Below are 14,020 nucleotides of genomic sequence, written 5' to 3'. Positions count from 1 at the left end.
TATCATCTTTGGTAAAGGGGAGCCTCATTAATTCTATAGATTGAGTTTCTGAAGGTGAATGCCTGGCTGCGAAGATGGTGTCGCCAGGAGGGCTTTGGCTTCCTAGACCACGGGATGCTATTTGAGGAAGGACTGCTAGGCAGAGATGGCGTTCACCTTTCGAGGAAGGGAAAGACCCTATTTGGACACAGACTGGCTAACCTAGTGAGGAGGGCTTTAAACTAGGTTCAACGGGGACAGGTGAGCAAAGCCTGCAGGTAAGTGGGGAACATGGAGACCTGGGAGATGGGTCAGAAACGAGAGGGAGTGTGGGCTATATTGGCAGAGAGAAAGGAGGGTCAGGACAAAACTGGGAGGAAAGATCAAACCAGTATCTTAGATGCCTATATACAAATGTGAGAAGTATGGGTAATAAGCAGGAAGAACTGGAAGTGCTAATAAATAAACACAACTATGACATTGTTGGCATCACTGAAACTTAGTGGGATAATACACATGATTGGAATGTTGGTGTGGATGGATACAGCTTGCTCAGGAAGTATAGACAGGGGAAAAAGGGAGGAGGTGTTGCCTTATATATTAAAAATGTACACACTTGGACTGAGGTAGAGATGGACATAGGAGACAGAAGTGTTGAGAGTCTCTGGGTTAGGCTAAAAGGGGTAAAAAAACAAGGGTGATGTCATGCTAAGAGTCTACTACAGGCCACCTAACCACGTGGAAGAGGTGGATGAGGCTTTTTTTAAACAAATAACAAAATCATCCAAAGCCCAAGATTTGGTGGTAATGGGGAACTTCAACTATCCGGATATATGTTGGGAAAATAACACAGCAGGGCACAGACTATCCAACAAATTCTTGGACTGCATTGCAGACAACTTTTTATTTCAGAAGGTTGAAAAAGCTACTGGGGGGAAGCTGTTCTAGACTTGATTTTAACAAATAGGGAGGAACTCGTTGAGAATTTGAAAGTAGAAGGCAGCTTGGGTGAAAGTGCTCATGAAATCATAGAGTTTGCAATTCTAAGGAAGGGTAGAAGGGAGAACAGCAAAATAGAGACAATGGATTTCAGGAAGGCAGATTTTGGGAAGCTCAGAGAGCTGATGGGTAAGGTCCCATGGGAATCAAGACTGAGGGGGAAAAACAACTGAGGAGAGTTGGCAGTTTTTCAAAGGGACACTATTAAGGGCCCAAAAGCAAGCTATTCCGCTGGTTAGGAAAGATAGAAAATGTGGCAAAAGACCACCTTGGCTTAAGCACGAGATCTTGCATGATCTAAAAAATAAAAAGGAGTCATATAAAAAATAGAAACTAGGACAGATTACAAAGGATGAATATAGGCAAACAACACAGGAATGCAGGGGCAAGATTAGAAAGGCAAAGGCACAAAATGAGCTCAAACTAGCTACGGGAATAAAGGGAAACAAGAAGACTTCTTATCAATACATTAGAAGCAAGAGGAAGACCAAAGACAGGGTAGGCCCACTGCTTAGTGAAGAGGGAGAAACAGTAACGGGAAACTTGGAAATGGCAGAGATGCTTAATGACTTCTTTGTTTCGGTCTTCACCGAGAAGTCTGAAGGAATGCCTAACATAGTGAATGCTAATAGGAAGGGGGTAGGTTTAGCAGATAAAATAAAAAAAGAACAAGTTAAAACTCACTTAGAAAAGTTAGATGTCTGCAAGTCACCAGGGCCTGATGAAATGCATCCTAGAATACTCAAGGAGCTAATAGAGGAGGTATCTGAGCCTCTAGCTATTATCTTTGGGAAATCATGGGAGACGGGAGAGATTCCAGAAGACTGGAAAAGGGCAAATATAGTGCCCATCTATAAAAAAGGAAATAAAAACAATCCAGGAAACTACAGACCAGTTAGTTTAACTTCTGTGCCAGGGAGGATAATGGAGCAAGTAATTAAGGAAATCATCTGCAAACACTTGGAAGGTGGTAAGGTGATAGGGAACAGCCAGCATGGATTTGTAAAGAACAAATCATGTCAAACCAATCTGATAGCTTTCTTCGATAGGATAACGAGTCTTGTGGATAAGGGAGAAGCTGTGGATGTGGTATACCTAGACTTTAGTAAGGCATTTGATATGGTCTCGCATGATATTCTTATCGATAAACTAGGCAAATACAATTTAGGTGGGGCTACTATAAGGTGGGTGCATAACTGGCTGGATAACCGTACTCAGAGAGTTGTTATTAATGGTTCCCAATCCTGCTGGAAACGTATAATGAGTGGGGTTCCGCAGGGGTCTGTTCTGGGACCGGCTCTATTCAATATCTTCATTAACGACTTAGATATTGGCATAGAAAGTACGCTGATTAAGTTTGCAGATGATACCAAACTGGGAGGGATTGGAACTGCTTTGGAGGACAGGGTCATAATTCAAAATGATCTGGACAAATTGGAGAAATGGTCTGAGTTAAACAGGATGAAGTTTAACAAAGACAAATGCAAAGTGCTCCACTTAGGAAAAAAAATCAGTTTCACACATACAGAATGGGAAAAGACTGTCTAGGAAGGAGTACGGCAGAAAGGGATCTAGGGGTTATAGTGGACCACAAGCTAAATATGAGTCAACAGTGTGATGCTGTTGCAAAAAAGCAAACATGATTCTGGGATGTATTAATAGGTGTGTTGTGAGCAAGACACGAGAAGTCATTCTTCCACTCTACTCTGCTCTGGTTAGGCCTCAGCTGGAGTATTGTGTCCCGTTCTGGGCACCGCATTTCAAGAAAGATGTGGAGAAATTGGAAAGGGTCCAGAGAAGAGCAACAAGAATGATTAAAGGTCTAGAGAACATGACCTATGAAGGAAGGCTGAAAGAATTGGGTTTGTTTAGTTTGGAAAAGAGAAGACTGAGAGGGGACATGATAGCAGTTTTCAGGTATCTAAAAGGGTGTCATAAGGAGGAGGGAGAAAACTTGTTCACCTTAGCCTCTAAGGATAGAACAAGAAGCAATGGGCTTAAACTGCAGCAAGGGAGGTCTAGGTTGGACATTAGGAAAAAGTTCCTAACTGTCAGGGTGGTTAAACACTGGAATAAATTGCCTAGGGAGGTTGTGGAATCTCCATCTCTGGAGATATTTAAGAGTAGGTTAGATAAATGTCTATCAGGGATGGTCTAGACAGTATTTGGTCCTGCCATGCGGGCAGGGGACTGGACTGGATGACCTCTCGAGGTCCCTTCCAGTCCTAGAATCTATGAATCTATAAGAGACACAAGCATCTGTGGACTGCCAGTTTTTATTCAGCTGTAGACCTTGTTGGAAGATTCCTAATAAAATGAAATGTTGACAAAAATGGGAATGAAGATTTTTCACAAACCACCCGCTCCAAAGTTTTCCGACCAGTTCTGCTCAAAAATTCCTAGTTGTGGGAGCTTTAATTTACACAAGACTCCAGTAAATTCTGATGTTTTTACCACTATCTTTTTCTCCATTGTAGAAATAGCCTTGGAGAGCAGAACTTGACATAACTCCCCCTAGATCATATCAGTTTCAGTTGCTTCTAAGCTGAGATACATGTAAATTAAATGAATTATGCCTGTCAAACTGGAAATTGCTTTGAGTTTATAGAATCATTAAATCAATTTAGTTTTTAATCAGTGTTTATACATATGTCTAATGAATTTGATCCTGTATCTGACAAATGTGAAATAAATAGAAAAAGAAGTCGAGAGAATTAATAAGTCATTTGACTGACAAAGAAAACTATACAATCTATTTTCTGTTTTAAGACATATAGCTTTAAGCACAATTTCTCCTTTTATATGTTGTGTTTAGAAAACAAAGGACAAATCACCTTGGCCGGGTAGGATGTTTATAAGAAATGCAGCTATGCACATCTTGAAAAACTGCATTGTTTTCAAACAATTTAGAAGTCAGATAATGATGTTTGAAGATAGACCTATGTACCTATCTCATAATGCAAATTTAAATGAACACACTACCGGTCAAGTATTTTCTATGAATAATAATTATTTTGCAGAGATTTCTAGTGAGGACTCTCAGGTGCACATTATGTTTGTTTCACATTCTTTCAATAGACTCCATTAGCATATTTCTGAATTCCCTCTCTACAGTGTACAGTATATTTAAATGCATTATACTTTATAAAACTAAATAACCCTCAATATGTAACAATAATCAATTTGCAAGTAAAAGTCATTTAGATATTTAGCAGTTACTCTAAAATCAGCACGTTTAAGTACATGCTTTCAGTTTCAATAATCAAACAAATAATTGGGAATGTCTGATGATGGCACTCATTCATTTTACGTTCAAAGCATGACATCTCCAATCACACCTTACTTTCAACTGAGGAAATATTCAATATTATGAAGACCTTAGAATTTGTAATTTTACAGTATATCAAAAGAAACACAAGTGTGTGTTGGTGCTTTGTCTTTCTAAGATGATGCTGTGTTCAAATATCCTGTATATTCAAAAGAACCTCCCACACTCATGTCTAATAATGGCAAGTATACCATGAATAATCATAGTATGAGGTCTCTGACTTCATCTCACAGGTATACCAAGTAATCTTTTTGTCATATGTTCATCTAAAACAGGGGTCGGCAACGTTCAGCACGCGGCTCGCCAGGGTAAGCACCCTGGCGGGCCGGGCCAGTTTTATTTACCTGCTGACGCGGCAGGTTCGGCCGATCGCAGCCCGCACTGGCTGCGGTTCGCCGTCCCGGGCCAATGGGGGCAGCAAGAAGCAGCACAGGTGAGCGATGTGCTGGCCGCAGCTTCTCGCCGCCCCCATTGGCCCGGGACGGCGAACCGCGGCCAGTGGGGGCTGCGATCGGCCGAACCTGCCGCATCAGCAGGTAAATAAAACTGGCCCGGCCCGCCAGGGTGCTTATCCTGGTGAGCCACGTGCCGAATGTTGCCAACCCCTGATCTAAAATATGTTCTGCAGTGAGATCTACAATGAATGATTTGTTGCCCTTAGTTATTTGTCTGTCTAGATGGCTTCCATGACCATAATATTTGATCATCTCTATATTTCTTAAATATGAACTTCAGTTTATCAGAGCCTAAACCTTTTAGGCTGTCAGAGTTTTGAGTTCCCTGATCAATGGTACTGGACTATCTAATGCTCTATCTTTGTTTTATAAGTAGACTTGTAATGAAAATGTTCATTTTCTAAAGCTTTTCACTTGGCCAACTCAGCTCTGTGATTTCGCCCTTTTGTAAAACACCTTGGAATGCTTGTTCTAAAACTTGTATAAAAGCTAGTTTTGATTAGGTTTATCTTCTATATCTGTTCTAAAGGCCAGACAGGAAAAAGTCATTATGTAAATAGAAAACCGATTAAAGTGTTAAATCGATTCTTTATTGAGATCATGATTGTCCCTTCCAACTTTGAAGTCTATGAGATCGTAATCTTACATGTCAATATATAACCTAGGAGCAGATACTAGTTTGAACTAGAGTAAGATTGGAGAAAGATCTAGGCTGTAATCATTGTATTTGTGCCATTTTATTGAAAACGCCAAGGGACAGACTAAATTGACTTATATTAAGAAGACAAACACTGATCTAGATTAATGCTATATCAGGATTTCAAATATATGAAAGTTTACAGTGTAAATTGGATAGAGGAAAAAATCTGGGTAGATTTAAGCGGTGCATACAAGAACATGCTTTAAGAGAATACAATACAGTAGGCATCTGAGTATGTATCCATTTATAGAGTGCCTAAAGGTCCTGATCCTGAAATTTACAATGGGCAGGAGACAAGGGGACTCTGTGCATTGTAAATTGCAGGATTGGAGCCTAAGTGTACATGGCATTTTACAGACAAAGACAATCTCACTCCCAGCTTGTTTATAATCTACATGTGACCTTATGCATTCAGAAGTAAAGGGAGGATTGGATTAAAGTGAGGACAAGGAATGTGACAATTTATAATGATGTGATATTTACATTTTACTGTGCATAGAAAAGGAATTTATTTCAGTAGGCTGTGTGCATGAAACAATGGTTGGGTAGAAGGGTTTGTAATATAGGAAACCCCTGGAACTTGGTCTTAATGATAATGTGTGTGACCCTCTTGTCCACTATAATTTACTTAGATTGTAAGCTCTTTGGGGTACAGTGGGGTCCTGGTCCATGACTGGGGCTTGTAGGTGCTACCAGAAGACAAACAATAAATAATAATAATAAATTAGTAGGCACTCACTTGTTTCAGGTGAGCTGCCATTCTTCAGAGAACAGTTGATCCTCGGGTTTCTCATTATCACTGCACCAAATATCGGCCACAGTATTCCCTCCTCTTTGCTGCAGAATTCCAAGATCCCTGGCTGTGTCCCAGTAGGTTGCTTTAAGAGGCATTGGGAATCTTTTTCCTTTTAATTGGACTATTAACATCACTGACATTCTAGGAAATAATGGTTTATTGATTTCTGTGTTAAAATTGTTATTCTTTCCAGGGAGGCACGTGTTACTTACCTACTATGTTGTGAGATAACACAGCACAGTAACTTTGTTATAAATTAGCATGCTACACCACATTTTAAATATTGTAATTAATGAGGAATAAGTGAAGCAATTGAATCTTCCTGTATTTGAATCCTGAGTAACACAACATATTTATATTTCCACAGAGATACCCCATGATAAAGATGCTTGATTCTCCTTACTTGCCCTGATCAGAGGATAAATGGTAGGAATTGTTTGTACTTTACAATCAAAATTAATTTATCGCAAACTTTTATACAGCACTAAGCCAGACAGTATCTGGGGGCACCATACACAACTTAGATTAAGTTAAAAACATTTCCTACATATAAAAATTAACACCTATTGACTTCCTAAACCACCACAACTTTAAAAAGAACAGAGAAAAGGAAGACCTTTTAACAATATGATAAGGAAAATGAGGGATTTATTTAAACACCTGGAGAAAGTCACTTACCTGAATGTAGGTAGGTTCAGGCCTAAATGAATTTCTTGCAGTTCTTAATTCCAGAGGTAAAGACCTACTATCAAAAATTCTGTCCCTCCAGGACCCTTGGGAATCGTTAAAAGAACCTAAAAAGATAGAAATAGTGGTTATTCCGGCCTTAAAGTGAAGAAAGACTGAACTCCTGTCCCCATGTGCCCTCAACAATCCCTCACTTGATCTCATTAGCCCCTCCTCCTCCTCCACCATCCTGTCCTCATTTTCTAGTATGTAAACGCCAATGTGTGTTTTGACAACGTTTGGGGATATATCTTTATAAAATAAACTCAGGAGGACAAATTCTGCTTTCAGTTGAACCTAGATAAATCCATAGCATTCCATAGGGTTGCATAGATGAAAATAAGTACAGAATTTGTCTCTCTCGGTTTCCATTGGGTTTTTTCATCCTTCTCTTTCTTTTTTTTTATTTTAACAGTATATTTTGGTGCATCTTTACCTCTCTAACATGTTTTTTAACTCAGTCATTTTTCTCTGTTTAACATTTTTCTAAATTTCTTTTTGTCCCCCTCAAAGACTTTCTTTATATTTCCTCTATCTTCAAAGTCCTATTTTCCTTTCTGATATTGTCTCTTCCATTTTTATACACTCCTAATTTCTTATTTATGTTCCATATTTTCTCCCTTTCCAATTTGGTGTTTTGCTCCGTTTTATTTTTTCTTCTTTTCCCTTTGTTAAACTTCTCCCTTCTCTATTAAATCTCTTTCTTTCTATTAAAAAGAAGAACAGGAGTACTTGTGGCACCTTAGAGACTAACAAATTTATTAGAGCATAAGCTTTTGTGGACTACAGCCCACTTCTTCTGCATCCGAAGAAGTGGGCTGTAGTCCATGAAAGCTTATGCTCTAATAAATTTGTTAGTCTCTAAGGTGCCACAAGTACTCCTGTTCTTCTTTTTGCGGATACAGACTAACACGGCTGCTACTCTGAAACCTTTCTTTCTATTATCTTCCTTCCCTTTCCTTAGTTGAATTCAGTGGAAACATGTTGTGGCCCACAGTGCACCCAGGAGTATCTTACATAAGGCAAACATAATGGCTGCCAGTACTAACTTTGCTCCAGATAATCAGCCTCCAACCAGATGAGAGATCAGAAAACATTGCCTAAGGGCTAGTCTATACTGGGAACTTACATCAGGATAGCTACATGTCTCAGGGCTGTGAAAAATCCATACCCCTGAGAGATATAGCTCTGCGGACCTAACCCCTCGTGTAGACAGCGTTAGATCAACAAGAAAATTTGCCCATCAACATAGCTACCACCTCTTGGGGAGGTGGATTCCCAATCCCGATGAGAGAACCCTTCAACTGGCATAGGTAGTGTCTGCACTGAAGTGTTACAGCTGAGCGCTGCAGCTGTGCTGCTGTTGTTGTTTATGTGTAGACTTTAGTTTAGACCCATCTGGCAAAGGCTTGGCTGACAATATGAACTTTTCATCACACTGCAAAAGCCATAGCCTCTAACAGACCAGCAGAGGGAGTGAGTTCCACTGTCAGTGATCCTCCATTAAGAATGCCCTGACTCAAACCCAGGAGAACACCAACAGACTGTAATCAATAGCACCTCTACTGACAAAGCAAGGATAATGGTGATGATGATGCATTGGTGTGGGGGAGAGGTGTCAAAGACAACCAGGTCCCAAACTATATAGAGGGAAAGCAATTTCTTGCATTGGTTGGGATTCTTCTCATCTTAGAAAAGAAGTTTAAAGAGACTAAGAACTAAGGATGCAGAAATAATGATTATTTGAGTAAAAGTGTAAGACATTACTGAGGAATTATTTTAAATCATTGGACTGTGATGACATTTATTATTGATGGTTGCTACAAATCAAATATTGCTGAATGATATTAAGCCTTTAATAGGCCAATTTATTTTGTTATTGGAATATATAATTTTTCACGTCTGTTCATTAGAGTGTAGATTGAAATGATTTTTTGTGCAGAAAGATTTATTGGTTAACATTAATTTTATGACTTGTTTTGGAAAAAAAGATTATGAACAAGCAGCAAACACCTCATACAAGCAGATTGACTGGCGCAGTACGCAATTAATTCTGTAGTAATGCCCAGAAAACTAGGCATTCCATAATGATCAATATGTTGTAAACAAGCAACAATATAAAGCCCACGAAAAATGATAGTGTTGAACTTTTGTTCTTAATACTTTTGATGGTCTGCCATGAAGGACATTTCCTGGAAATTAATAGGGTTAATGACCCTCAACTTCTCCATGGGCCATCAACATCTCACAACCAGTCATTAATTCCCAGCATAGAACATACAACTCAGTAGCTGTTGCTTAAGTAACTTTAATCTTTATTAGTTTAAGCTTTGAACTTGTATGTAAAATGTAGGGATCAATGATGAACATGATGGTTCCGCTCTCAGAACGTGTCTATGAGGAAGAAAGAATTGTTGTTAAATAATGAGTGGAAACAAAAAGCGGAGGACATTGGAGTTTGGTGAAGTATTCAACAACTGCTTTCCTTCAGTTTCTACTAAAAACAGGAAAGAGTAGGTAGACAGAGGTGAACTGGTTCAGACAAAATAAATATGGGCCTGAACCTCAGCTTAAGCCTTGAATATGCCTAAAATCTGGCTTGCTTTTTACCAGTCACCAGCTAGGTATCTCTCCTTCCATATATTCAGAAGTTTGTTAAAAAATCTACATGAAAATAGGGAAATCATAAACATGTTCTCTTGCTTCTATAGTTTAGGTACAACATTAGTTTACTTGGTTTCCATGAACTAAGAATAGCAGGTCAAAGTATATCACATTGGAGAGAGGTAAGAAATAGGGTTCAACAAAATCAGTAGTAGGAACAGTACTATTCAGTATTTCCCATTAATGATTCAGAGAATATATTAATTTGTAGATTGCTAAAATTTTGTGATGCACTGCCTCCTACTTTGGAATCAAGCACAAAAGATAGAAGAAAATTATGGAGTGATCTGGAGGTCTCAGAAAGCAAATCTTTTATATCTTGATGAGATTCAGCTTATATATGCAGCACTAAAGTACAGAGTAGAAATAATGAAGAATTGTTTGAATTATTATCTATACACATTATAATTTGAAATATACCAGAAGAGTATACCCAGGTGAAAATGGCAAACAAACAAAAAAATAATGAATTTTTTCATGATACTTTATTGCACTTTTGATTTTTCACCCATGACATTTCAAGTTTTTATAAAACTTGTTTTTAGTAAAATATACAAAAAAGTTGAAAGGCTATTTGTGTGTGAAAGTTTGAACATGGGAGTTTTGAAAAAGTTGGAGGAAAAGATGGAGTTGTCCCAAAATCCTTGTGATAGAGAGGCTAATGAGCAGAGAGGCCTGAGTTCTTTTCCCCATCTTCTCTCTTCTGCCAGTGCTCTAATGTTCCTATATAAGAGCAAAGTACTTTCTCTCACTGGGCCTCAAATTGCCAATGTCAAAGAGATAAATATTTTCTTCTCTTTTACAAACAGGGAAACTGAAGCTAAGAGAAGTTAACTGAAATGCCCAGTGTCACACATGAAGTCACTGTCAGAACCAGGATTTGGACACAGGCCTCTTGTCTTCCATTTTTACAGGTAGCCCACAAGATCACAGTGCGTCCTAAGCAAGTAATTTACAGATACATTTTCAGGACTACCCACTGATTTAGGTGCCTAATTTGAGACACCTAGGGCTAGTTTCACAAAGGAACTTAGGCACTGCAACACTGGGGGAAAGGGGAAGAGATGTGCTCATGATTTTTAGCCTGTGACTCACCCTTTTAGTCCCTCAGTCTCCGGTTGAAGCTGTTCCAATGTGGATAAATACATAGAGAGTCATTGGACTAGACAAAAAGTGAAAGCTCACACAAGAATGAGAAGAACGCTATTGCCAGGTGATTACAGCACTCCCCCAAAATGTAGGAGATCCATGATTCAGTGCCCTTGCTCCAATTATTTATCCACAGTGGAACAACTTTTACAGGAGAGGCTGAAGGACCCCAACATTAGAATATCCCATAACCCAGGGGTTGGGGCACTCACTTAAGAGGTAGTAGATTCCCTGTTCAAATTCTTTCTCCCCTTTCAGATGGAGAGGGGGATTTGAACTGGTGATCTCCCACATCCCAGGTGAGTACCCTAGCCACTGGGCAAAAAGTTATGAGGGGGAGGGGCTGCTGCCTCCTTTAGTGTGAGCTTGCTCTGAGCACACTTACAAGCTTGATTCCACAGATGAGTTAGGCAGGTGAATGCTTATCTTATTCCAAGTTTGTGCCTCTTACTGGGGCTTAGGTATCTGGTCACCTAGAGTGAGGCAGTAGTACATCTGCTCAGAGGTAGAAACATGGGCACTGAGGCCTAGGCAAAAACTTAGGCACCTAGCAAGTCTAGGTGCCTACAGCATTTGGTGGCATCTGAGTGGGGGTTTTGTGAATACCAGTGGTGCCTAATTCTGGGATTTATGCACCTAAAGCCACAGCTGGGCACCTAAGCACTTTTGTGTGTCTAGCCTTTAGAGTCCACTTTAGAGATTTGAGAATTCACAACTTCAGGTTTTTTCAAATGGATGTCAGGTGCTCAGCCATTCTCAAAACTCAGACTCCTAGATGTCTCAATTTGGGCATCCAAAATTAGTAAACTCATTTCAAAACATAGGCCTTAACTTCTGTTTGCCTATGTTTTCTCAACTATAAAATGGGGTAATGACTTTTTCTATGTGAAATATACATGGTTTGATATGACTGTATTGCTACAGGAAGGTAGGTGCGTCTCCATCCTCTTATGCAATGGTTTAGAGTTGAGGAACAGGAGCTGACAGGCTGCTGATTTGTACAACAAGGCACTGGGCACAAGGCATTCTCAACAGATGGCCTTTGAATCCAGAAATAGTTTCCCCACAAACTCCTTGTCTAAAGAAGCCTAACTACAGTGATCTTCAGAGCATGCTGCAACTCTTCTCTATTCATCTATGTACTTTGTCCACATTAATACAGTCCTGTTTGAAAGAGGACTACGTTGACACAAACCAGGTACCTTTTAGCTTGTGCCAGTAGTGTCCACATGGGGCAATTACAGTGGAACACGTAGGTGCGCTTTGCATTTCACACCCCATTGTTTTTACGGTGGCAGTACCTGTAGGTAAAAGTACCTGTCAGGGTGGTTTAAAGGGAAAGGGTATTTTTACCTTGATATTTTGTTTTGATAACTTTCTCCACATATATAAAGATTTCAATTAAATAATTAATTACAACTGATTTGATACACAGAAGAATCCCAAGAAACTACCCTCACTGGTCTCTAGAATTCAGCACATCTAACATAGAGGGCGAAAGATAACAAATGCACCTTAAAAATCAAATGAAAAGTATTATTCAATTATTTATGTGCTTGTCAATCAAAGACTTTTTTTAAATAAGAAATAAAACATTTACAAAGATAAAGGAGTTTGAACTTGCCCCCAACAAAATAGAAAATCAAGATCAAACAGGAATGGTAGCACACAAAGGGAATGCATTTTTATCATTGGAATTATCATCAAAACACTAAAGTTAATGGAGAGATCCATATGACAAGTCAGTGCAATGTGTCTCTGTTCAGCACAAAATGTACAAAATATAAAAATCCAGTACTGGTAGGAAATATAGTTTTTGGATGACCCAGTAGGCCTTTCCAAGTTTAGTTTCTCTGATTTTTTGATACTGCATTCAGAGCAAAACCAGTTCCTGGGGATTAACATAAGAATGGCCACGTTGGGTCAGACCAGTAGTCCATCTAGCCCAGTATCCTGTCTTCCAACAGCAGCCAATGTCAGATGTTTCAGATGGAATCACCAGAACAGGGCAATTATCAAGTGATCCATGCCTTGTCGTCCAGTCCCAGCTTCTGGCAATCAGAGGTTTTGGGACACCCTGCGCATGGGGTTGTGTCCCCGACTATCTTGGCTAATAGCTATTGATGGACTTACCCTCCATGAACCTATCTAATTCTTTTTTGAACCCAGTTATGTTTTTGGCCTTCACAACATCCCTTGGCAATGAATTCCACAGGTTGACTGTGTTTTGTGTGAAGAAGCACTTCTGTTGATTTTTAATCTCTCCTGGTCTGGAAGCTGTTCCCTTCCCCTAATCATGTATGTTGCCCTTTTCTGTACATTTTCCAATTCTAATATCTTTTTAGGTGCCAAATCTGAAGAATTGTCCCAGACTAAGATGTCAGAGGTGGTTTTGGAACAAATTCATAATTTAAATAATAATAAGTCACCAGAACCAGATGGTATTCACCCAAGAGTTTGAAGGAATTCAAATATGAAATTGCAGAGCTGCTAACTGTGGTATGTAACCTATCACTTAAATCTGTACCAGATGACTGGTGGATAGCTAATGTAATGCTGATTTTTTAAAAAAGGCTCCAGACATGATCCTCGCAATTACAGGCTGGTAAGAGTGAGATGTCAGGAGCAAGGCAAGGAATCAGGAAGGTCTGATTGCAGCAGCAAGCCAGGGATCTACCTAGCTGCACAGACAGCCTCCATGTTTCTTCCCTAGGCCTTAAATAGCATGCCTAGGCCAATCAGGGAATGCGCTGGCTCCACTAGTCAGGACCTGTGTGGGTGGGACATCCAGTGGTGCTTAAATCTGTAGGGCTCTATAGGCTGCTATTTGTTGCTTCACCAAGATGGTCAGGTGGACCTGGCAGCTGCCCTGGAACCTATAGACAGGGACGGCTCCAGGCACCAGCACACCAAGCGCGTGCCTGGGGCAGCAAGCTGCAGGGGGTGGTGTGCCGGTCACTGTGAGGGTGGCAGTCAGGCTGTCTTCAGCGGCATGCCTGGAGGAGATCCGCCAGTCCCGCAATTCAGCAGCAGGTACGCCGAAGGCGTGGGACCGGAGGACCTCCGCAGGCATGCCACCGAAAGCCACCTAACTGCCGTGCTTGGGGCGGCAAAATACATAGAGCCACCCCTGCCTGTAGACATAGATTCCAGACCCATAGAGCCTCACAGTTAGATGTGGCATCATGGTGCCTAAATTTTAGACATCTAGAAAAAAGAATCAC

At 40.1% G+C, this 14,020-nt stretch overlaps 1 protein-coding gene and 1 long non-coding RNA gene across 4 annotated transcripts in view; one reads left to right on the top strand and one right to left on the bottom strand.

Moving 5' to 3' along the window:
* RNF180 (ring finger protein 180) overlaps positions 1–6,352 on the bottom strand; it is a 144,445-nt gene extending 138,093 nt beyond the window's left edge. The window contains exon 1 of the mRNA XM_034774133.1: positions 6,201–6,352. The gene's annotated coding sequence lies outside the window, so the exon portion shown is untranslated. The remainder of the gene's footprint in view (positions 1–6,200) is intronic.
* Positions 1–13,289, top strand: part of LOC117879150 — a 33,953-nt gene extending 20,664 nt beyond the window's left edge. Inside the window, exons 1-4 of one of the 3 annotated variants that reach the window (XR_004646190.1) lie at positions 195–240; positions 6,625–6,683; positions 10,457–10,561; positions 13,142–13,289. This is a non-coding gene — a long non-coding RNA (uncharacterized LOC117879150). Of the gene's footprint in view, positions 1–194; positions 258–6,624; positions 6,684–10,456; positions 10,562–13,141 lie in introns of those variants that run through there. The other 2 variants (XR_004646191.1, XR_004646189.1) reach the window with 2 other exon arrangements.
* Positions 13,290–14,020: the final 731 nt, after the last annotated feature.

This window comes from Trachemys scripta, chromosome 6 (assembly GCF_013100865.1).
Source record: "Trachemys scripta elegans isolate TJP31775 chromosome 6, CAS_Tse_1.0, whole genome shotgun sequence".
In the NCBI taxonomy this organism is placed as follows: Eukaryota; Metazoa; Chordata; order Testudines; family Emydidae; genus Trachemys; species Trachemys scripta.
This window is presented reverse-complemented; position numbering and strand designations above follow the sequence as displayed.